This window comes from Pelodiscus sinensis, chromosome 16 (genome assembly GCF_049634645.1).
Source record: "Pelodiscus sinensis isolate JC-2024 chromosome 16, ASM4963464v1, whole genome shotgun sequence".
NCBI lineage: Eukaryota > Metazoa > Chordata > Testudines > Trionychidae > Pelodiscus > Pelodiscus sinensis.
Genome location: NC_134726.1, coordinates 41,406,609 through 41,430,459, shown reverse-complemented (window position 1 = coordinate 41,430,459; position 23,851 = coordinate 41,406,609). Strand labels below are relative to the sequence as shown.

The 23,851-nt window shown below is 47.6% G+C and overlaps 1 protein-coding gene across 2 annotated transcripts in view; it reads right to left on the bottom strand.

Annotated features, from left to right (window-relative positions):
- The window catches only part of UBE2I (ubiquitin conjugating enzyme E2 I), a 75,855-nt gene extending 67,479 nt beyond the window's left edge, over positions 1-8,376 (bottom strand). The window contains exon 1 of one of the 2 annotated variants that reach the window (XM_075899981.1): positions 8,266-8,376. The gene's annotated coding sequence lies outside the window, so the exon portion shown is untranslated. Of the gene's footprint in view, positions 1-7,874; positions 8,059-8,265 lie in introns of those variants that run through there. The other variant, XM_075899980.1, reaches the window with a different exon arrangement.
- Between the last annotated feature and the right edge of the window lie 15,475 nt (positions 8,377-23,851).

Genomic DNA, 23,851 nt, shown 5'->3' with positions numbered 1-23,851 from the left:
CAAGCCAGAGATCATACAACAAAATTAACTTAAAGCATAAGGAACTACTTCATACAATGCCCAGTGTATCTTGTATAATGAATAGCAGAATTTTAAAAAAGGAATTAGACAAGTTCATAGAGGGCATGTCCATCAATTACTATTAGCCAAGCATGCCAGAAGAACAATCCTATGCTCTGGGAGTCCATAAAGCTGACTGCTAGAAGCTGGAATTGGACAACAGAAGATGGATCACTCAAATTGACCTGCTCAGTTCTCTCCCTCTGAAGTATCCGACAGGCCATTTTTTGAAAGCAGGATATTGGTCTAGTGGGACCATAGTTCTGACCCAGTGTGGCCATTTTTAAAATCTTAAATTTTAATTATTCAGTCAGCCTCTCTCTCTCTCCAACCACTGAATATCTTGTAGACTCGTTACCAGGAGATAAAGTAAGTAGCCAATGGTCCACACTAACATCATCACTACACAAATTGAGAAAACTAGTTGTGTTTATAACCTAGTCAAACATCCTTAGTTACCAGCTGCAAAAGAGAGGTCTAACTTTAGAAAACATTAAGGGCCAAATTTTCCTCCCTGATACACAAATACGGCTCCCGTGAAGTTCACTGATTAAGACCTGGGCTACACTAGAAAATTAGGCTGGTTTAACTACCATCAGGGTTGTGAAAAATTCCACATCCCAGGAGTAGCAAACACAAGCTGAACTAAGTCTCATATAGACAGAATTAGGTCAATGGAAGAACTCTTCCACTGATCTAGCTACTGCCACTCAGGGCGATGGTTTACGTTAGAGATGTAAGCGACTAGTCAACGACCTGTAAGCATATGCTTATTAGACAGCTGAATAGTGACTCAACTAGTCATTTTCCCTTCTCCTTCCCCTCCTCCCCCTCCCCCAGACTGCCTCTAGCAGAGAGAAGCAGGGGTGGCGGGAGCAGGAACAGTGCTGCGGGGAACTGGCTTAAAAGCTGGTTCCCCCCAGCACCGTCTCTGAATGGAAGGGGCACAGGGACACAGGGGAACTGGCAGCGCTTCCGCTTTAGTGAGAGTGGGGCTCTTGCTATATTTCAGAAGCAGAAGGATCGCGGGGAGCACGAATGTTGGAAAAATCTCTTCCTACAGAAGAATTGGCGGGGGGGGGGGGGGGGGGGAGGGGGACACACAGCAGTATAAGGCTCAAGCAGTCCCCCGTGGTCTCCACGCACTTTGCTTTACATTTCAAAAGCAGAGAGCACGGGGCCAGCGGGGGACTGCTTAAGTCTCCCACTGGCTCAGTGCTCCCTACAGCACTTCCATCTTTGAAATCTAGCAAGAACTGGAGGGGCTTTTGCTACATTTCGAAGGCTGAGACGCCCTTATTGACTAATCAAATAGTCAATACAAATTCCACTGACTAGTCATTTAGTTGATTAATCTAGAAATAACATCTCTAATTCACATATGCTGAAAGGAGAACCCTTTCTGTCAGCATAGGCTGCAGCTATACTGAAGCATTACAGCAGTGCAGCTGTGCCCGTTGCATTTTAAAAGTAGACTAGCCCTATACTGCACGTGTATATTGGAGGAAAGAGTTTAGCTTTTCAGACTATAAGATGTCTCCAAACAAGGTTCTCAACAAAACATACTTAACCTTGAGCTATTATCTTTGGCTTAAGATAAAGTCTTGTCGATGTCTGTAGCCTAGCTGCTTGTTCCAGCACCAGTACATTGGCAGGCTATGTCTACACTGCAGGCTTCTTGTGCGAGAACTGTTTTGCAGAAGCGTTCTTGTGCAAAAGGTCTTCCACAAGAATGCGTCCACACTGCCATGAGCTTTTGCCATTTTAGGCATACGGGTTTCGTGCGCAAGACATTCATGTTGCCTAACTACACTGCCTTCTTGTGGAAGAGCTCTTGCACAAGAGGGCTTATTCCTCGTGGGGTGAGGAATAACTCTTCCAGAAGAAGCCCTGTTTTCCAATGCTGTACTGTAAATTTACTTGCACAAGAACACGCGTGCAGCGTAGACGCTCTGCAAGTTTTTGTACAAGAACAGCCATTCTTGCGCAAAAAGCCTGCAGTGTAGACATAACCTCAATGAAATAGCAAGTGTATAATTTGAAATCTGAAGAGACTTTTCTGCAGTTTCTTTTTAATGGAAGAGACATTTGAACCATCAGCTTAACACAGTGGTCTCCAACCTTTTTACACCAAAGATCACTTTTTAAATGACAGAACAAGCCAAGATCTACCATCCCACCCCTTCCTTGAAGCCCTGCCCTCTCTATTCTCCTCCTCTCCATCACTTGCTATCCCCAACCCTTATACTGCTGTTCCCCCCCCCCCCCCCCAATTCTTCTGTAGGAAGAGGTTTTTCCAACATTTGGCCTGTCTAGACTGGACCAAATGTCAGAAAAAAACCTTCTTTTGAAAGCCCCCTTGTTCCTCGTGGAAAGAGAAATATAGGGGTTGCCAAAAGAGCATGTTTGCTCTTCCGCTAAAAAAAGTGGAAGAACAAACGCATCCCTGGACACACAAGAGTTTTTCTGGGATAATTCTGGAATCCCAGAAAAACTCCTGCAGTCTAGCTGTACCCTCACTGGGTTGAGACAGGATGTGTGGGCTCTGGGGTGGGAATGAGGGGTTTGGGTGTGGGAAGGGGTGAGAGGTGCAAGCTCTGGGAGGGAATTTGGATGCAGGAGTAGGTGGAGGAGGGGATGCTGGCTCAGGAAGATGGCTCCAGGCTGGGGAGTGTTGGGATACTGAGCAACCCACAGGCTTGTGGATGTGAGGGTGCAGGAGTTTGGGTTGGGGGATGGGAGGGGCTCAGAGCAGGAAGGTTAGGAATATAATGGGCTCAGGACACAGATCTGTGGTACGTGGATGGTGCAGGAGCGTTGTAGGAAAAGACTGAGGATGTGGAGGTACAGGAGTTTGGCAATGTGAGAGGCTCAGGACAGGGGGTTCCAGTGTATGATAGGCTCAAATCTAGGAGCGGGAGAGGGGAGGAGTGCAGGATTGTTATCATGCTGCGGTCAGATGGGAGTTTGTTGGCCAGGCTTCATTTTTAAATAAAATATGTCAAACAAAAAGTTTCAGCATTGTTTTTATTTATGAGAACCTGTTTTGATTCAGGGGTCACTGAAAAGTCAGTTGAGGCCACACAAGTGAGATGCAAAAAACACCCCACACCAAACAAACTCCTCCAAAGCCTCACTAATGTGGCTCCAACTGTGCTGGTGGGAGCAGGGGACATGGGACTTGGGAAGTGTGCTAATGGGTGCTAGGGCAGAGGACAGGGTGCCAGCAGGAGCAGAGTGCCAGTGGGAACAGGGGCAGGGTGTTGGCTGGGGCAGGGAATTCTCAGCACATGCCTCCCTCCTTCCCCGCCCCAGAGGAGGGAAGCTCCAGCAAGAGCCTCCTCCCGGGACTCCTCCCCCTTCCCCTGCAAAGGAAGAAAGCCCCGGCACACGCTTCCCCCCCGGGGACTCCTCCGCCCTCCCCGGTGCACGCTTCCTCCGGGACTCCTACTTCCTCCCCCGCAGAGGAAGGGAGCCCCGGTGCGTGCCTCCCTCTCTCCCCCCCCCCCCAGGAGGGAAGCCCTAGTGCTTGCTTCTCCCTGGGACTCCTCCCCTCTCCCCGGCAGAGGAGAGGAGTCCCAGCGTGCACTTCACCCCGGGACTCCAACCTCCTCCCTGGCACGTGTTTCCTCCTGGGACTCCTACCTCCTCCCCTGCAGAGGAAGGGAGCCCTGGTGTGCACCTCCCCTCCCCAGGACAGAAGCCCTAACGCACACTTCCCCGGGGACTCCTCCCTCGCAGAGGAGGGGAGTCCCGGTGCACACCTGCCCTCCCTTCTCTCCTCCCTTCCCCCCCCCCCTCCTGGCCCCAAAGCCTCAGCACGTGCCTTCCTCCAGGACTCCTACCTCCTCTCAGCGCACCACAGACCTGAAGGAGGTGAGCAGGAAGCACACTTCCGGAAACCCCGGAAGTGGCGCACAGCTGCCGGACTTCCCTCTACCCCACTGAGGGAGGTAGGTAGTGGGGCTTCTTGGGGGTGAGGGAAATTGGGGGGGGGGCCCCGAATGCCTCGCCATCGACTGGTCAAGCCCTCCTGATCGACCAGTCGATCACGATCGATGGGTTGGTGACCACGGGCTTAACATATTAATCAGGATAAACTCAGACTACTTTCAAAAGTTTACCACACAATATTATGTCTACATTAGCGTCTAAGTATTTCTACCTCAAGATTAAGTTTCACTAAGTTTTGAGAAGCGCCCTAAAATCCCACTTACATCAAAATCAAATGTATTAGGTTGAATAAGTATATCTACCTACTCCCCACACTCCCTGAGAGAAATGGAAATAAGGATCTCATAGAAGCATGCAGAATTAAATTAATATTTATAAAGCTCTAAATGCCAAGTATTATTTCACATAAATCAGTTTCCTTTCACATTACTATAATTTCAGATCAGTATTATATGGAAAAAATAAATCACAGCCCTGAAATATTGCTTGGTGAGGATAGAATCCTGTACTTTCTACAGTTTAGTAACATTTTCAAAAGCACGTAAGTGACTTACATGTGCAAGTCCCATTTGTAAGCAAGACATGAACATTTCAGAGCCAAAGTTCCACTGAAAGTTGATGAGATTTAAGCTCTTAAGCCTCTTCTGAAAAATGCAATATGCATGCTTTGAAAATTAATAATATACACAAATATATCAAGTGAGGCTATTTATTAGCTGACTTAATTATTTCACAAGAAAGCACAGTCCCTTATGCTCTGAATTTACTTTTAAGCTATAGAATTCATTTCCATCAGTACACATTACTTTTAGCTCCAGAATAATCAAAACTGAAGACCTGAAAAATGGATTTCATAGCACGTAGTAAGTTTTCTACCTTAAAACCCATTAAAAGTTAACCAAAAAACATTACATCTTTCATTCTCAAGAGAAAAACACTATACATGGCTCTATGAATACTCTTGTGCTACTATAAATATCTAAATAGAAAAATGAATTCCTTATTTACAGGTAAATGTACATAGTCTACATAATTTCCAAGTGACTAGCTAGAAATGTGCAGAAATAAAGAACAATTTTCTGCAAAAATTAACTCAGTCAAGACAAAAATTTGCCAAATGTGATTTTAGACAAGTGAGGGTCTAAGTTATGTTTCTCGTTAAAGGTGCAGAGAAAATACTGAAGTACAACATTTGTTGCATAAAAATCAAAGAATCAAAGAACTGTTGTTTAGTGATTGAGCTGTGACTCAACTTTTTAGATCTGAGTTTTATTCCCAGGTATGCCACAACACAGATGACCTTGGCAACTTACTTACAACTGACTCAACACAACTTTGGCATACAATGATGGGGTAAAGCATTCATAAAATATATGCCTAAGAGAATGTTTCCATGTTGACTCTTTAAAATTCCAATAGCAGATTTAAATATTCCTCAACATTGTTCACAGCTTACGTACCCTAACCACCACCCCACGTGACGAGGAATCCTATGGCACCTTACAGACTAAGAGATTTATTGGAGCATAAGCTTTTGTGGGCAAAGACCCACTTCTTCAGATGCATCTCACATCATGGAAAACAGCTAAAGGAAAACAGCTAAATGTTTTGATACTTAATTGATTTTCAATGTTTACTTCATATATTGCTTTCCTCTTGGACAAGCATTTGTAAACAAAGAAAGTAAAATTGAAGATTTAAAATAAATTCAGTTTAAGTAATTTAAACTATAGGCAATAAAGGTTACAAATTTATAATGCAATTAAAATTGACTATTTCATTTTCATCTCTGCCTCTTTATTCTTCTGAAAATCTGAGTTACGAAAGAATGTAAAATTAACTGTAAAACACATTGAAATCCTCAGACAGAAAGTGCCAAAAAAGTATAAGGTATTATTTGCATCATAGGAAATTGTCGCAAGCAAATAGAGATCTAATTTTCCTTATTCTCTGGCATCTTCTCATTTTGATCTTAGCAACTTCCCTATGAAATACTCGAAGTTCAGAGTGCAAAAGTTTAAAAAAAAAAAATGAATAGGAAACATGCCATTTTCTACCTCAGGTTATTTAAAAATCTATTAAATCAAATGCGTGTTTGTGGCAGGCCTTTGGCAGCTACTATGATTTCTGGTGACTAACTGCTACATGGAATACCCCATGTTTCAATTACCTTAAAGATAAAAAAACAAAGTATTTAAAGCTTGCCCTCTCTTTTACACCCACTGACTGCAATTATGACAGAGCTACAGGACTATCCAAGAGCCACTTATTAACGCAGATCCCCCCCCCCTTATGACTGTGCAGTAGGAGAACAAGGCAGGCGACTGTCTAACCTCCAGTGAATGTCCCTCCATGAAAGGACCTACAAGCATTTATCACTCAGATTGCATCACTGTTGGTGTTCGACACAGAAGATTAACAGATTGAGCATTCTGATATACACTAAGGCACCAAGAGTCCCTCCAGCATCTCCTAATCTGACCTCCTTCCTGCTTTTTCACTCAACACTCCTAAAAATAAATCTAAGGGGTGTCACTCATTTCTCCTCTGCTTCATCTGCTTTCCCGAGTAATCTGTTCCATGTGTGTTTTCTTTACACTAGCAGTTTTACCTAAAATAACTGATTTTCCAGTTACAGTTACTAGCTTTTGAGTTTCTCACAATTCCATCTCACACTTTGCAAGTCTGGAGTCTTCTCTTTTCCCATGGGAAATAAATTCTGCTGAGTCTGATTTTTCTCTAAGCATGGTAAGGTTACTAGTGAAAGCAACTGAACTGTCTGTCATGAAGACTGCATAGGCCTTCAAAGGCCACTTAAAAACTTAAGAAAGGTCAGCCTACACATTCCATTCAGTTCTTTGCCACAGAGCACCAATCACTGCAATTATTTTTTGTTATGCTGATATTTGTCCACTAGGAATGGAATTGAGATATCCAAACATGTTTCAAGTAAGATATATAAAACAACACCCACAGGTAAGACCTGTCACTTACTACTTTGGTTGAATATAAACCCTAGGTCTGAAAGATGAATTGCTCAACATAGCCCATTACCCATTTCCCTGGCTACTCAGCTTATCTGGTGCCAATAGCTTGTTTGTCTCCCTGTGAGGCAATGTATTCAAAGCAGCATCTTTCCTGTGGCACAGTGATTAGACTTGCATACGATACTCTAAATGAGGGTTCATAGGAGCAGTTACAGGCAAAACAAAAGGGTGATCATCTTAGTTACCTTTAACAATTCTTACTTAGCCCACAGCACAATAGTAGTATTAAAGTGCTTAACACAGCAAGCCTTATACAACTACACATCCCTTTTAAGAAGCTAAGGATTCCGTCTGTGCTAAAACACATGGATGAATAATTTGTCCAAAGAGTGAAAAGCTTCTGCTTCTAGGAAGAGCGGACCCAGCCGAAAGAGGGGACCCAGCCAGGACAAGGCTGGGCGATAAAAGCAGGAGAGCAGAAAAGGGGGTGTCTGGCGTTGCCTACATAAAGCCGCCACGAGGGTTACCCGGTGACGAGCCTGCCACAAGCCGAGTGCCTCGCAGCCCAGCCTTCGGGCCGCGCTGACAACCGCCGCCAGCGCCGCGCTCCCTGCCCCGGGGCCCAACAGGGCCAGTCGCCGAGGCTGCCCACAGGCCGCGGGGAGCAGCCGCCGGGCACCACGGGGCACAGGCCGAGGCGGGGCCAGGTACGCGGCGCTCGGGCCCGGCTGCAGCCCCGCTCCCGCCTCCCCGCGCCGGACGAGGCCGCCGGGCCTAGCGAAGGCGGCTCGGGAGCAAGGGCCGGAGCCCGAACGCCCCCAGGGCCCGCTCCCGGGCCCGCCGCCCTCCGGCCCGCGCCCGGCCAGGCCTCACCGTGAGCGGCCGCAGCACCCGCGCGTGTCCCGGATTGAGGCGGCAGCGAGTGACCCGGATGTTCCCGACTCGGCTCCCCCCTTTGTCTCTGGTCCGGACTTTCCCTCCCTCCTTGGTCGGTGCGGAGCGCAGCAGCGTGGTATGTCCCTCAGTCCGACCCGTCTGTCCCTCTGCGCCGGCGCAGTATGACCCTCAAGCCGACCCGTCGAGGACAAAGGGCCTTTAGGTGGCCTGTACGGAGCCCGAGCGGCCCATGAGGGAGGCTTGCTGTGGCCTCCCTCCCGTCTCCCTCCATCCCTTTGTGCCTCGCCTCCCAGCTGCTCCTGCCGGGCCCACTCCCGCTCCCACGAGCCCCTGGGTGGATCGTTCCTACAGGCACTGAGTTAGTTACCTGCGCCTTTCTGCGGCAAAGACTGCGGCGGACTGGAAAGCGCGCGGGGCCTTCGGCAGCACCACGAAGGGGCGGGGCTCGGCGGGATAGGTCCCCTTGCCTGGCTCCCACGAGTGTCGTGTGCAGAGGCCGGTGGCGCCTGGATTCCTGTGACGTCACAAGGGGTGTTTGCTCTGCCCAGCGACTGGCGGGGGGTCCCCAGAACGTCTCGTGCGGGTCCACCCCGCCGCGTGTTCCCCACGTGGGCCGACCGGTGTGGGCTGGGTCTATTCCATAGTCCACGCTCACAGTCACAATCATTCCCCCTCCCCCCTCTGCTCACAATCACTCCCCCTGCTCACAATCATTCCCCCTCCCCCCTCTGCTCACAATCACTCCCCCTGCTCACAATCATTCCCCCTCCTCCCTCTGCTCACAATCACTCCCCCTGCTCACAATCACTCCCCCTCCCCCCTCTGCTCACAATCACTCCCCCTGCTGATAATCACCCCTGCTTACAGTCATTTCCCCTACTTACTCCCCTCTGCTCACAATCACTCCCTGCTTACACGCCCACCTCTGCTCACAATCACTCATGTTCACATACCCACCTCCCCCTCTGCTCACAATCAGTCCCCACTCACACGCCCATCTCTGCTCACAATCACTCATGTTCACACACCCACCTCCCCCTCTGCTCACAATCAGTCCCCGCTCACACGCCCACCTCCCCCCTCTGAGCTGTCTACACTGGCCCTTTTGTGCAAAAGCTTTGCGCAAAAGGAACTTTTGCCTAAACGGGAGCAGAATAGTATTTCCGCAAGAAGCACTGATTTCTTACAGTAGGAAGTCAGTGCTTTTGTGGAAATTCAAGCGGCCAGTGTAGACAGCTGGCAAGTTTTTCCGGAAAAGCAGCTGATTTTTCAGAAAAACTGGCCAGTCTAGACACAGCCCTCTAGAGATGGAGACTCCACTACTTCCCTAAATAACCCATTCCAGTGCTTCACTACAAAAGAGTGGCTGTTTCATGAGTGGGAGACTAGCAGGTTGAATGAAGAGGTGAGGGAGGGGAGATAGACAGCTAAAGGGCTTGACATGATGTCAATACTGAAGCTGAAGTAAGAAAGGATTAGTCTGTTGAAAAACGGAAAGGAAAGTGGATGGGAAAGAGCTAGGTGAGGGCAGGATGTCGATGGGAGGCATCACATGCAGTGTTGCTCGTTAAGGATAAAGAGGGAAAAGCAGGAGGAGAGAAGATGGAATCAGCAGGAATAGAAGACTAGAAGTGCAGTACTGTACCTACATCAGAGTCTGATTGGGAGAAGGGGAGTGAGTGAGCAAGAGAGGATTCCTTAGGGCAGTTGCAGAGGCTTCAGGTCTGAGTAGCAGATGATGATGCTGTGAGGGCAGAGACAGTGTCCAGCATGACCCTGAAGCATAGAAAAGTCAGTCGGGAGCAGGGGACACAGTACTGGGGAGGGGTGCTAGTGGGTTCTGGGGCAGGGAACAGGGTGCCACGTTCGTCTGGCCTGGGGCCAAAACACACTCCCCCCCCCTTTCCCCATGATGCAGGGAAACCCTGCGCACGCCTGCCCCGGGGACAACTCACACCTCCTGCGCCGGTGCAGGGAAATCACCGTGCTCCTCTTCCGGACCCAGGGCCCCTCCCACAGCGCGCCTGGCAAACCAGCCAGCGCACTTCCGGAAGTGGCACTAAGCTGCGGGACTTCCATCCACCCGCGGGAAGCCGGCACTACCTCCATTTTCGCTGGAGGTGAGTACTGGGGCTTCTCGGGGGGTGGGTGGAAAATGGGGGTGAGGCCCGGTTGCCTCACGATTGACTGGTTCAGGCCTTGCGATTGACCAATTGATGTGATCAACCTGTTGGTGACCACGGCATTAGGAGGAGCATTTCCAGCATATCTAGAGAAGTGATTATTCCCCTTTATTTGGCATTGGTGAGGCCACATCCGGAGTATTGTGTCCAGTTCTGCCCCCCCTTCCAACCTCACTATAGAAAGGATGTGGATGTACCAGAGAGGATCCTGTGGAGGCGGCTGGAACACATGGTCTACAAGGAGAGGCTGAGGGATTTGGGCTTATTTAGTCTGCAGAAGAGAAGAGTGAAGGGGGATTTGATAGTAATAGTGGGGTAGCCATGTTAGTCTGATCTTGCTAAAACAAAAGGAAAAACTATGTAGCACTTTAAAGACTAACAAGATGGTTTAATAGGTGATGAGCTTTCATGGGCCAGACCCACTTCCTCACATCATATTCTGGAAGAGAATTGGCATTGATAGCATAAGAACATAAGAACGGCCGTACTGGGTCAGACCAAAGGTCCATCTAGCCCAGTATCCTGCCTGCCAACAGTGGCCAGCACCAGGTACCCCAGAGAGGGTGGACCGAAGACAATGATCAAGCGATTTGTCTCCTGCCATCCCTCTCCAGCCTCTGACAGACAGAGGCCAAGGACACCATTTTATCCCCTGACTAATAGCCTTTTATGGACCTAACCTCCATGAAATTATCTAGCTTCTCTTTAAACTCTATTATAGTCCTAGCCTTCACAGTCTCCTCTGGCAAGGAGTTCCACAGGTTGACTACACGCTGTGTGAAGAAGAACTTTCTTTTATTAGTTTTAAACCTGCTCCCCATTAATTTCATTTGGTGTCCTCTAGTTCTTCTATTTAGGGAACTAATAAATAACTTTTCTTTATCGGCCCTCTCCACACCACTCATGATTTTACAGACTTCTATCATATCCCCCCTCAGTCTCCTCTTTTCTAAACTGAAAAGTCCCAGTCTCTTTAACCTCTCCTCATATGGGACCCGTTCCAAACCCCTAATCATTTTAGTTGCCCTTTTCTGAACCCTTTCCAAGGCCAAAATATCTTTTTTGAGGTGAGGAGACCACATCTGTACACAGTATTTAAGATGTGGGCGTACCATAGTTTTAGACAGGGGCAGTAAGACATTCTGGGTCTTATTTTCTATCCCTTTCCTAATAATTCCTAGCATCCTATTTGCCTTTTTGACCGCCGCTGCACACTGCGGGGAAGTTCTCAGATAACTGTCCACGATAACTCCAAGGTCTCTTTCCTGATTTGTCGTAGCCAAATTAGTTCCCATCATACTGTACATATAGTTGGGGTTATTTTTCCGGATGTGCATTACTTTACACTTATCCACATTAAATTTCATTTGCCGTTTTGTTGCCCAATCACTCAGTTTGGTGAGATCTTTTTGGAGTCCCTCACAGTCTGCTTCTGTCTTGACTATCCTAAACAGTTTGGTATCATCTGCAAACTTTACTACCCCAGGGTATGTCTACACTACAAAGTTAGTTCGAACTAACGGACATTAGTTCGAACTAACTTTAATAGGCGCTACACTAGCGCTCCGCTAGTTCGAATTTGAATCGAACTAGCGGAGCGCTTAGTTCGAACTAGGTAAACCTCATTTTACGAGGATTAAGCCTAGTTCGAACTAGCTAGTTCGAATTAAGGGGTGTGTAGCCCCTTAATTCGAACTAGTGGGAGGCTAGCCCTCCCCAGGTTTCCCTGGTGGCCACTCTGGCCAACACCAGGGAAACTCTATGCCCCCCTCCCGGCCCCGGACCCCTTAAAGGGGCACGGGCTGGCTACGGTGCCCGTGCCAGGTGCAAGCCTGCCAGCACCCAGCCAGCAGACCCTGTACCTGGCAAAACGCTAATTCGAACTAGTTTTTAGTTCTAGACGCGTTAGTTCGAATTAGCTTAGTTCGAATTAACTAATTCGAACTAAGTTAGTTCGAACTAGCGCTGTAGTGTAGACGTACCTTCACTGCTTTACTACCTCACCCTTTCTCCAGATCATTTATGAATAAGTTGAAAAGGATTGGTCCCAGGACTGACCCTTGGGGTACACCACTAGTTACCCCTCTCCAATCTGAAAATTTACCATTTATTCCTACCCTTTGTTTCCTGTCTTTTAACCAGTTCTCAATCCAAGAAAGGACCTTCCCTCTTATCCCATGGCCATGTAATTTACACAAGAGCCTTTGGGGAGGGACCTTGTCAAAGGCTTTCTGAAAATCCAAGTATACTATATCTACTGGATCCCCCTTGTCCGCATGTTTGTTAACCCCTTCAAAGAACTCTAACAGATTAGTAAAACAGGATTTCCCTTTACAGAAACCATGTTGACTTTTGTCCAACAAATTATGTTCTTCTACATGCTTCACAATTTTATTCTTTACTATTGTTTCTACTAATTTGCCCGGTACTGAAGTTAGACTTACCGGTCTGTAATTGCCAGGATCGCCTCTAGAGCCCTTTTTAAATATTGGTGTCACGTTGGCTACCTTCCAGTCATCAGGTACAGAAGCCGATTTAAAGGATAGGTTACAAACCACAGATTATAGCTCAGCAATTTCCCATTTGAGTTCTTTTAGAACCCTTGGATGAATGCCATCCGGTCCCGGAGATTTGTTAACATTAAGGCTACGTCTACACTGGCCCCTTTTCCGGAAGGGGCATGTAAATTTCACCAGTCGTCGTAGGGAAATCCGCGGGGGATTTAAATATCCCCCGCGGCATTTAAATAAAAATGTCCGCCGCTTTTTTCCGGCTTTTAAAAAAGCCGGAAAAGAGCGTCTACACTGGCCCCGATCCTCCGGAAAAGGGCACTTTTTCCGGAGGATCGGGGCCAGTGTAGACGCTCTTTTCCGGCTTTTTTAAAAGCCGGAAAAAAGCGGCGGACATTTTTATTTAAATGCCGCGGGGGATATTTAAATCCCCCGCGGATTTCCCTACGACGACTGGTGAAATTTACATGCCCCTTCCGGAAAAGGGGCCAGTGTAGACGTAGCCTAAGTTTTTCTATTTGTTCCAAAACCTCCTCTAATGACACTTCAATCCAGGACAGTTCCTCAGATTCATCATCCACAAAGGATGGTGCAGATTCAGGAATCTCCCCAACGTCCTCAGCCGTGAAGACTGAAGCAAAGAAATCGTTTAGTTTCTCCGCAATGGCTTTATCGTCCTTGATTGCTCCTTTTACAGCTCGATCGTCTAGGGGACCCACAGGATTTTTTAGCAGGCTTCCTGCTTCTAATGTACTTAAAAAACATTTTATTTCTTTTTGAGTTTTTGGCTAGCTGTTCCTCAAAATCTTTTTTTGCTTTTCTTATTACATTTTTACACTTGATTTGACAGTGTTTATGTTCCTTTCTATTTATCTCACTAGGATTGGACTTCCACTTCTTAAAAGATACCTTTTTGTCCCTCACTGCTTCTTTTCCATGGTGGTTAAGCCACGGAGACTCTTTTTTAGGTCTCTTGCTATGTTTTTGAATTTGGGGTATACATTTAAGTTGGGCCTCTATTATGGTGTCTTTAAAAAGATTCCATGCAGCTTTCAGGGATTTGGCTCTAGTCTCTGTGCCTTTTAATTTCTGTTTAACTAACCTCCTCATTTTTGTGTAATTCCCCTTTTTGAAATTAAATGCCAGGGTGCTGGACTGCTGAGGTGTTCTTCCCACCACAGGAATGTTGAATGTTAGTATATTATGGTCACTATTCCCAAGCGGTCCTGTAACGGTTTGGAAGCTTCCTGAAGGGAGTTTCCAAAGAAGCTGGAGAAAGGCTGTTCTCAGTGGTGACAAGTGGCAGAACAAGGACCAATGATCTCAAGTTACAGTGGGAGAGGTCTAGGTTGGATATTAGGCAAACTATTTCACTAGAAGGGTGAGGAAGCACTGGAATGGGTTTCCTAGGGAGGTGGTGGAATCTCCATCCCAAGAGCTTTTTAAGTCTCGGCTGGGATGGTTTAGTTAAGATTGGTCCTGCCTTGGGCAGGGGGCTGGATTCGATGACCTCCTGAGATCTCTTCCAGCTCTAGGATTCTACGAATGGGTGGTATCTGTTTGGATACAGAGCAGGCATAGATACATATTATGGGCTAATAGTTACACTATTGCTGCCGCTTAAGAGCAATAGAGAGAGACCAGCATTACTCGCGCTTCTTCCTGAAGATGCATAGTCAGAGTGGTGCACTAGAGGCTGCTGTCGCACCACAATCTTCTGTCTACAGTCTGCTACCAACTCATTTGACAGGAAGGCAGCTTCCTTTGAACACTGAAGCTCTGAAAATGCATCCATCCCAAACGCATGTGTTTTTGTACCAAAACTCTGAACCTCAAAGCACTATTTTTTTTAACAAACTATTGCTGTTATCATGTTACTCGGGGCACCAGGTGTATAAAATTACAACTTACTTGCACTGCATCTGCAACTTATGGGGACCTGCAAGCTTGTTTTATAGATGTTGAAATATTTACTGTTTTTTAATTGGCCCTGGCAAGTCACTGACTGCATTCTTGCAGCACACCTAGAAGAGATTGGCAAGAGCCAGCACATATTCAGTGACTCTCAGAATCTCAAACAATTATTAAATGGGGCAGTTTCCTTACAAATGTCTTTTCATAATATTGGTGCAAAGGAAAAAGGAGAGCAAGGTGTTCACAGTCTGCACAGTCCTAGCTACACTAATGAACCTCTTGCCATGGGACGTTTCTGTCTCTCAGCTCCTTTCCCACTGCCAGGATTTTCCCCTTTCATTTGATTTAGGACTGACTTTATGCTGGATGCCTCTGCCCATCAAACTGAGGGTGGCTATTACAAAAGCTACTTGCATGCAGAGCTGTAGGTGGCTTTATGTCATGTGACTGACAGGATTTGAACAATACTGCTTTTGCTACAGGTGAGGGCAGTGGTAGGGCCTGACAGCAATCCCCTGGAACATACCAGGCTGCATAGGGCCCCCAAATTGCAGGGAATGGGGCAGTTGCCCCAAACTGTCCAATGAAGGGAATGGCGACTCCTTGGCCCTTTCCCCCCCACACCATTTGGAGGGCACACGACCCTTGGTGCCCCTAATGTGTTGCCTCTGTACTCATGTAACTAATAATATTTATAAGGTGACAGGGATGCTTCTTCTATGTTACATTACACCCCCATATTCGTCACAGTGATATTATTTATGACGTATTTTATACAAGCGAGATCATGTGAGGTATCACTGGAAATTTGTATGCGTGTCTCATTTTCTGAAGGTAGGGACATTGACTAATGTATCTGTATTTCCAATGTGCTTACTTGGGTAACACCCACTGGTACAACAGTGAAGAAGACAGTGCTGACAGCCCATCAGCAAATAAAATGGACCCTGGAAGAACTTAACCTTCCTATGAGCATTTCAGACATCCTGTAAGAAAAGACTGCTATGACTCAGCAAAGTACAGGCAGTCCCCGAGTTACACGGATCTGACTTCCGGCAGATCCGCAGTTACGAACGGGGTTTGCTCTGCGCCTGCCTGGTCTGCTAGAGACCAGCAGACCAGGGAGACGGGGAGCAAAGCCTCGGAGGACGCCAGCAACGGGACAGCCGCGGCGCGTCTGGGCTGTCTGCTGCCCGCGTCCTCCGAGGCTTTGCTCCGGATGCCTGTGGTACAGCAGCTGGGGCGCTGCCGGTTGGTCCCGTAGCACCGCTCTGGGCGCTACTGGACCAACCCGGCAGCACACCAGCTGCTCTGCCTCAGGCGTCCTGATTCAGCCACTGCTGGTCAGTTTCAGCAGCAACTGAATCAGGACGCCTGGGGCAGAGCAGCTTGGGTGCTGCTGGGTTGGTCAAGTAGCGCCGAGGAGCGGCGCTACTGGAGCAACCCAGCAGCACCCAAGCTGCTCTGCCCCAGGCGTCCCCAAGTCAGCCGCTGCTGAAACTGACCAGCACTGACTACAGGAAGCCCGAGGCAGAGTTGCTCTGCCCCGGGCTTCCTGGAATCAGCTGCTGATCAGTTTCAGCAGCAGCTGACTTGGGGACGCCTGAGGTTCTTAAGTTGAATCTGTATGTAAGAACTGGCGTCCAGATTCAGCCTGTTGAAACTGATCAGCGGCTGATTCCAGGAAGCCCGGGGCAGAGCAGCTCTGCCTCGGGCTTCCTGTAGTCAGCCACTGGTCAGTTTCAGCAGCGGCTGAATCTGGACGCCAGTTCCGACTTACATACAGATTCAACTTAAGAACAAACCTACAGTCCCTATCTTGTACGTAACCCGGGACTGCCTGTATACAAGGGCCTGTGCCCAGGCCACGTGACCCTGGACAACATCTTGGGAGGTCAGTATTTTTCCATGAAGTAAGTTTGGCCCAAAGAGTCCCTGCCATAAGCTAAAGCTATGGAGTGGTAGCATGAGCTCGTCACTTCCCACCCAGGAAGACTCCTGAAAACACCTGAGGAACAAAGACTGAAGTGGAGGCAGTGTTGGACCAGGATAAAGGGAGTTCTAGCCCACATATGGAAAAACCTGGGGATTCCAATCTTCAAATCAAATGTAGCTTGTGCCTTAAGAATCTCCAGCCTCACTGCTTGTATCATTAAGTGGGATGGAGACCGTTAAAATTGGATCTTTCTAGTATGGTAAGCTTTTTGCATTTTTGTTTACTAGGTACTCATCTTTCATCTGTTTATTACCACCTACAGTCATTTAAATGTGTTCTGTAGTTCATACGTTCATGTTTTAATCTTACTAAGCTTGGAGTGAAATGCTTGGGAATCAAGACTATAACTCAAGAGGCTGTTCCATTTTCCTTTCTACCTAGAGGGAGGGATGAACTTGAGATTGCACTGTTGAGTTCCTGTGTAGCACAAGGCGGTATAATTTTGGATTCATACTCCAAAGGGGTTGTGGACATTGGGAACTGGGGGTTATCATGGCAGTAGCCTCCTTATTGTTGGTTCATGCAGCGGCTGGCCAGACAGTATGCAACAAGTTTGCAGCTTGTCACTGGAGTACAATGTGACAGGGAGCCCAGTGTGATGGGGCAGCGAGCTCAGTGATACTCTAGTTCCATGTGGTAGCCTGTGGAAACCCATCGCACTAACTATAGCTGGTCATCAGATTTATATCCTACAACATGACTAAGATATGTTTAAAATGTTGTCCTTAGAGGTGACACTGCAAACGCTCATTACTAATGTTTGTTTCTAAACATCTAAACCTTTAGAGTACATCTACACAGCATTAGTTCAAAATAATTAGCGTTTCGAAATCATTTAGTCCATGTCTACACACTAGGCAGTTATTTCGAAATAATGTTGAAATACTGTCAAGCTAGAGAACTTCTTACTCCGACTCCTGTAGCCCTCATTGTATGAGGCGTAAGGTGGAAGAGTGCTCTATTTCAAAATAAGTGCTATATAGTCATTTCTAACTTTGAAATAAGCTATGCAATTGACGTAGCTATTTTTGTGTAGCTTATTTTGAGTTATGCCCTGTTGTGTAGATGCAGCCTTATTAACACTTGTTCATGGCTACTTGCAACAGTAATATCTTGCTGCAGCAAGTTCCAAGAGGAAGTCCCCTGTAATTTATCAAAATCATTCATTTCATCCTCACCCATAACGGCTTTACATTTAACAAGACTTTGTCTAAACTGTGGGAAAAGACATGGCTACTATGGTGGCTCTCCAGTATGCTAACCTCTTTATGGGTCAGCTTGAAGAATTTCTGGACAAATGCACCATGAAAATATGTCTATCCTGAGACACATCAGTGATATTGAAGCACTTCCTCTCTAGCAGCCCTACCAGTTGTAAGCCTCAAAGGAAAACTGCACAACATTTTCAGAAGATGAGGTTGGGAGCTTAAAGAACTTTGATCTACACTAAAAATTATCATAGAATCATAGAAAACTAGGACTGGAAGGGACCTCGAGAGTCATCGAGTCCAGTCCCCTGCCCTCATGGCAGGACCAAATACTGTCTAGACCAGTGGTCTCCAACCTTTTTACACCCAAGATCACTTATTAAATCTCAGAACAGGCGAAGATTTACCACCCTGCCCCTTCCTTGAAGCCCCGCCCTCTCTATTCTCCTCCTGTCCATCACTTGCTATCCCCAGCCCTTACTTACACACTCTGATAAACATTTTTAAATTATGCGATGTATAAAATTAAAATCACGTGTTTATAGTTATGAAATAAATGGTCTGTTTTTTATTCATGCTATTTAAATCTAAAATGAAGCATTTATAATTACACATTTTGTGGGGACTGAGTTCTGCAGCTGGGGGCAGGGGAGAGGGAACGGTGCTGGGAGGGCAGAGGACAGGGTTCTGCAGCAGGGGACAGGGTGCCAGTGGAGACAGAGTTCTGCAGCTGGGGACAGGGTGCCAGTGGGGACAGAGTTCGGGGAGTGGGGACGGGAGTGGGGACAGAGTTCGGGGAGTGGGGACGGGAGTGGGGACAGAGTTCGGTAGCTGGGGACCAGGGAGTGGGGACAGGAATGGGGACAGAGTTCTGTGGCTGGGGAGTGGGGGCTGGGGAGTCCCCTGCATCTCCTTCCTCCCAGGATTCTCCCCACCCCCCAGGGAAGCCCTGTGCGCGCCTGCCCCGGGGCCGACGCCCCCCCCCCCCCCCCGAGGCAGGGAAGCCCCACGCAGGTGCGCTTGCCCAGGGTCCGACCCCCCGGTGCAGGGGTGCAGGGAAACCCCACACGCGCTTGTCCTGGCGCCAGCCCCCCTGTGCAGGGAAGCCCCGCGTGCACGCCTCCCCCAGGGCCACCTCCCCCCCCACGCAAGCCAGGAAGCCCCCTGTGCGCCTCCCCCAGGGCTGACTCACCCCTCCTATGCGGTGCAGGGAGCCAATGCTCCCTCCCGCAGTACACCCAGCAGAGCAGCTAGTGCACTTCTTGAATCGCCGGAAGTGGCGCTAAGCTGCAGGACTTCTGTCCATCCCCAGGAAGCCGACACTACCTCCATTTTCACTTGAGGTAAGTAGTGGGGCTTCTCGGGGGTGGGAGGGAAATGGGGGCAGGGCAGACAGGAAGCCTCACAAGTGACTGGTCGAGGCCTCGTGATCGACCAGTAGCTCGCGATCAACTTGTTGGTGACCACGGGTCTAGACCATCCCTGACAGACATTTATCTAACCTACTCTTAAATATCTCCAGAGATGGGGATTCCACAACCTCCCTGGGCAATTTATTCCAGTGTTTAACTACCCTGAGCATTAGGAACTTTTTCCTAATGTCCAACCTAAACCTCCCTTGCTGGAGTTTAAGCCTATTGCCTCTTGTTCTATCCTCAGAGGCCAAGATGAACAAGTTTTCTCCCTCCTCCTTAAGACACCCTTTTAGATAGCCATTTTCAGGTATCATGTCCCCCCTCAGTCTTCTCTTTTCTAAACTAAACAAACCCAATTCCTTCAGCCTTCCCTCATAGGTCATGTTCTCTAGACCTTTAATCATTCTTGTTGCTCTTCATTGGACCCTCTCCAATTTCTCTACATCTTTCTTGAAATGTGGTGCCAAGAACTGGACACAATTCTCCAACTGAGGCCTAACCAGCGCAGAGTAGAGTGGAAGAAAGACTTCTCGTGTCTTGCTCACAACACGCCTGTTAATGCATCCCAGAATCATGTTTGATTATTTTGCAAGAGCATCACACTGCTGACTCATATTCAGCTTGTGGTCCACTATAACCACTATATCCCTTTCTGCCACACTCCTGCCTAGACAGTCGCTTCCCATTCTGTATGTATGGAACTGATTGTTCCTTCGTAAGTGAAGCACTTTGCATTTGTCTTTATTAAACTTCATCCTGTTTACCTCAGACCATTTGTCCAATTTGTCCAGATCATTTTGAATTATGACTCTATCCTCCAAAGCAGTCACAACCCCTCCCAGCTTGGTATCATCTGCAAACTTAATAAGCGTACTTTCTATGCCAATATCTAAATCGTTGATGAAGATACTGAATAGAGCCGGTCCCAAAACAGACCCCTGCAAAATCCCACTTGTTATACCTTTCCAGCAGCATTGTGAACCATTAATAACTACTCTCTGAGTACGGTTATCCAGCCAGTTATGCACCCACTTTATAGTAGCTCCATCTAACTTGTATTTGCCTAGTTTATTGATAAGAATATCATGCGAGATCGTATCAAACGCCTTGCTGAAGTTTAGTTACGTTAATGTCTATGAGATAATGATATTAGCTTCCCCAATTATCTCTAATATCATTATCTCATAGACATTAATGTCCCCCCCTCATCCCTCCTCTGTTCTAAAATCTGATTTGTCTATTTTATGTGTGTTCACTTTTTTGATTGTATCCCTTTGGTATATATCAGTGGTCCCCAACGCGGTGCCCGTGGGCACCATGGCACCCACCGGGGCATTTGTGCGCACCCGCCAACAACCTGGGCCGCCCCCGGCACGCGACACGCACTGGCGCCAGGTGCATGGCACTCGGGCAGCCCCAGGCCCGGGGCACATGCGGCTGCTCGTCGCTTGAGCGGCGTCGGTGCCGGCCCCAGGCGCGTGGCGGCACAAGGCGTTCGGGCAGCCCCAGCCCCGGCCCTGGGGCACATGCCAGCCCCGGGTGCAAGGGCATGCCTGTCCCCTGACGTGCCTCCAGACGCGCAGCCCCGCCCCCCGGGAGCCTCTAAAGGTTGGGGACCACTGGTATATATGGTCATGCCAATTTTCTTCCACTATTTGATCTGAGGAAGTGGGTCTGGCCCACGAGAGCTCATCACCTATTAATCCATCTTGTTAGTCTTTAAAGTGCTACATAGTCCTGTCTTTTGTTTCAGCAAGACCAGACTAACACGGCTACATCTCTATTACTAAAAGGTATGTGATTAATAAAAACACTGGATTTATGGCTTATTACAACAATTGGTACACACTAAGATCTTTGTGTCCTATGACTCCAGGGTGTTAATGGGCTATTTCACACTTAGCATATGTACTGAAGACCAACTGTCTGCTTGCTCTTGTGCCATTCCTAAAAATCTTCCCAGACTTGAAGAGCTGTGTAGCATTAAAGCTTCTCTCACACAATAGAAGTTGGTCCAAAAAAAAAAAATTATGTCCCCCACCTCGAAGCACCTAGCATTGTACAACCCAGGAAAAGACAAGGAATGAGCCATTAATGTTAGTGGGAAACCACTGAAATAACTTGAAATAAGCATTGAAATAACCTGCAAAGAAAAACCCCAGTCCTGTAAAATTAAGGAAGGAGGGTATTTCCCCATCATGAACGGCCGGCTTGAAAGATCCTCTACCTCCCCACCCAGCCACTCCCCCTCACATGCCTGTTCAAAGGAAAGGGGTTAAAAGCGAATCCTGTCCAGAATTGAAGGGCATTCTCAAAGGCAAGGGGAGTATCTATGAACTCTGGTGATCCAACAGGGCTAAGGGGCATACTGGGAAACTGAGGCAATTAACTTGCATTAGACAATGGATTTTTATTTAATGTATGTAAAATCTGAAGTTTATCTTTCATTTGGGTTTGCTTTCCTTATTAATTCAGCTTTGAATCTGTTTTTTCTAGTAAATACACTGTTTATTTTTACCCCCAAACAAGTGCAAACTATGTGGAGTGTGCACACGAAATGCACTGATAACTGGAGAACAGGCTTCATTTTTTGAGGGGTGACAAGTCACAGGAGAAGTTTAGGGTATAGAATCCTAGAGCTGGAAGAGACCTCAGGAGTCATCAAGTCCAGCTCCATGCCCAAGGCAGGACCAATCCCAACTAAATCAACCCAGCCAGGGCTTTGTCAAGGTGAGACAAACACCTCTAGGGATGGAGATTCCACCCCCTCCCTAGAGAACCCAACCCAGTGCTTCACCACCCGCCTAGTGAAATAGTTTTTGCTAATATCCAATCTAGACCTCTCCCACTGTAACTTGAGACCATTGCTCCTTGTTCTGCCATCCCTCACTACTGAGAACAGCCTTTCTCCGTCCTCTTTGGAACTTCCCTTCAGGGAGTTGAAGGCTGCTATCAAATCCCCCCTCACTCTTCTCTTCTGCAGACTAAACAAACCCAAATCCCTCAGCCTCTCCTCGTAGGTCATGTGTTCCAGCCTCCTAAACATTTTGGTCGCTCTCTGCTGGACCCTCTCCAATGCATCCACATCCTTTCTATAGTGGGGGGGCCAGAACTCGACACAATACTCCAGATGTGGCCTCACCAAAGCCAAACAACATGGAATAATCACTTCTCTGGATCTGCTGGCAATGCTCCTCCTAATGCACCCTAATATGCCATTAGCCTTCTTGGCTACAAGGACACACTGTTGACTCATATCCAGCTTCTCATCCACTGTAACCCCCAGGTCCTTTTCTGCAGAACTGCTACTTAGCCAGTCAGTCCCCAGCCTGTACCAATGCTTGGGATTCTTCCATCCCAAGTGCAGGACTCTGCACTTGTCCTTGTTGAACCTCATCAGATTTCTTTTGGCCCAATCCTCTAATCTGTCCAGGTCACTCTGGACCCTATATCTGCCCTCCAGCATATCTACCTCTCCCCCTAGCTTAGTGTCATCCGCAAACTTGCTGAGGGTTCAATCCATCCTCTCATCCTGGTCATTAATAAAGATGTTGAACAAAACCCGTCCTAGAACAGATCCTTGGGGCACTCCTCTAGAAATCCACTGCCAACCCGACCAAGCTATCGATCACTCCCTGTTGCGCCCAACAGTCTAGCCAGCTTTCTATCCACGTTACCGTCCATTTATCCAATCCATACTCCCTTAACTTGCTGGCAAGAATATTGTGGGAGATCGTATCAAAACTTTGCTAAAGTCAAGGTATATAACATCCACTGACTTTCCCATATCCACAGAGCCAGTTACCTCATCATAGAAGCTAATCAGATTGTCAGGCACGATTTGCCCTTAGTGAATCCATGATGACTATTCCTGATCACTTTCCCCTCTTTCAAGTGCTTCAAAATGGATTCCATGAGGCTCCCCTCTATGATTTTTTCTGGGGACTGAGGCGAGGCTGACTGGTCTGTAGTTCCCTGGATTGTCCTCCTTTCCTTTTTTAAAGATGGGCATGACATTTGCCTTTTTCCAGTCATCTGGGATCTCTCCAGATTTCCACAAGTTTTCAAAGATAACGGCCAAAGGTTCCGCAATGACATTTGCCAGCTCTCTCAGTACCCTTGGATGCATTAAATCTGGGCCCATGGATTTGTGTAGGTTTAGCTTTTCTAAATAGTTCCTAACCTGTTCTTTCCCCACCAAGGGCTGTCCACCGTCGTCCCATACTGAGTTGCCTAGTGCATTTGTCTGGGAGCTGACCTTGTCTATGAAGACAGAGGCAAAGAAAGTGTTGAGTACTTCAGCTTTTCCCACATCATGTCACTAGGTTACCTCCCTCATCCAATAAGGGCCCCACACGCTCTCTGATCACCCTCTTATTGCTAACATGCCTGTAGAAACCTTCTTGTTACCCTTCACATCCCTTGCTCGCTGCAATTCCAATTGCGCTTTCACCTCTCTGATACTCCCTGCATTCTTGAGCAGTATATTTATATGCCTCCCAGTTTCCACTTCTTGTAAGCTTCCTTTTTGTGTTTTAGCTTACCAGGAATGTCCCCGGTAAGCCAATCTGGTCACTTACCATATTTGTTTTTCTTGCTGTGCATCGGGATGGTTTCATCCTGTGCCTTTAATAAGGCTCCTTTAAAATCCTGCCAGCTCTCCTGGACTCCTTTCCCCTTGATGCACGCATCCCAGGGGATCCTGCCCATCAGTTCTCTGAGGGAGT